Source organism: Limulus polyphemus, unplaced genomic scaffold, assembly GCF_000517525.1.
Source record: "Limulus polyphemus unplaced genomic scaffold, Limulus_polyphemus-2.1.2 Scaffold623, whole genome shotgun sequence".
In the NCBI taxonomy this organism is placed as follows: Eukaryota; Metazoa; Arthropoda; class Merostomata; order Xiphosura; family Limulidae; genus Limulus; species Limulus polyphemus.
The window spans coordinates 367,215-369,230 of NW_013666233.1; positions in this window are offsets into that span (position 1 = coordinate 367,215).

Consider the following 2,016-nt stretch of genomic DNA (forward strand, 5'->3'; position numbering starts at 1 on the left):
AAATATTTTTCGAGACATTTGTATCTGAAATGTAGCTGCTACGGAATACATTTAATGATTTTTTTTCATGACTAGAGCAGCCACTGGGTGTAGCATGATTTATATATCTATGATATTTCATAGTTTTTTTTCGTATTTTTTTAAATCAAAATTTTCTATATAACACGTCTCCTCAAGGAGCTTATGTTATAGGATAGTACATGGGAACCTAATGAATGAAGTTATATTTTATGATACTAACTGAAAGACTGTAGTACTGACTTAGGTTATGTCACATGCATGACAATATATTGAAGCTTATTGGTTGAAATTGCGAAAATAATTCTAGTGTATGGAAACCTACTGGATGAAGTTTTGTTATATGGTGCTAGATGAAGTCCAGAAATAAAGTAATTGGACTTGAGAATGAAAGGTATTTACCTAATAGAGTGCCATTTGCTTAACAACTCAACTTTGTAATATAACATGATTATAAAAGGTTAGCACACTTTGAATTGCAGTTAAATACTATTGGTTATATTGTAACTTTTTGAACATGCAACAAAATAAGAGTATGGATTTACTACAGCGTGGTAAAAGTTTTATAATACAGAGCTACTACAGGTGCACAATATGTGGATGAAAGATCCACTGGATACGCGAAATTAAAGAGGAGTTTGTGTTGAATTTTTGTTGTCATATTTCATCGCATATTACAACATTTCAATTTTCTTCTTGGTTAAAAGTCAGTGAACAAAGGTAATTTTTATAGTAATTCATGACATCATAACAAATTACAAAAAAGAAGCTGCGCAAGTAAGCTAAATTATCATGAATTACACTGTTGTTTTGAAACGTTGTCTTTTCTGTTAGTGAATGTGTTCTTGTGTGTTTGCTCCGTAAAATCAAAAGTAACAGCAAAACAATGAACTATAAAAAAATACTTATTTTTACCATCAAAGGCATCCGATGTCTACCCGATTTAACCAGTTAGGAAGAGTGAGCTAATTACTCGAAATTATTGCAAACTGAGTTGTTAAATGGTGTTGATAATATCGTGATGAATAGTCAGTTAAATTACGTTCAGGTATTAATTATATTACAAACTGAGTTAGGAAGACTGAGCTAGTTACTCGAAATTATTGTAAACTGAGTAGTTAAACTGTACTGATAATTATGGTGATGAGTAGTCAGTTAAATTACCTTCAGGTATTAATTATGTTACAAATTGAGGCAAGATATAGAACACAATATATTATGGGAAGACACAGCTCGAATCTTTTATTAAGAACCACAGTGTGTTCTACTAAACAACATCGCTTACCTGCAAAACTTTCCCTAAACAACTTTACCTGATAAAACTACGATTAATGTCGGTCAGCTGTGTTTATAAAGAACTTCAGACGAAATGAGATGGAATAGATTTACCCATTCAGGTATTTTGAACAGCACATGTTCTTGAGTTAGACCATTACGTTAGTTTACTCCACATTACAGGAAGCAGAGCAAAATTAACCTTTCTCAACTGATCTATAAGAACTTAATAAAATAATAATAATAACAGTGTGCTAGTACTGGGCATACTTATATAACTATAAAAGTACAACGAAGTATAAACCGTAATCTGTTTGATTGTTCAAACCTTAGACGAAAAATTACTCAGCAAATCAACGAAACAATGATATCGAAAACTACTACTCAGCACGATAACACTGATAACTAATAAAATACAGTCTCCAGTATTCTTAGGTCCAGGAAACGAAATGTATGATCTACTGAATTATTATTATGTACAGAAACTAATATTTTCATGTTACATTGCAAAAATATGAAGTTTGATAATGTACACAACATGTTTCTAAAATTACCTTGATCGTGCAATGACAACATTCAGTGACAAAGAAAACTCAATTAAAGTATAGGATTTTAGCTACTGATGAGCTTCAATTGAATTGTGGACACATTTTGTTTGTTTTTGAACAAAGCTACACGAGGGCTATCTGCGCTAGCTGTCCCTAATTTAGCAGTGTAAGACTA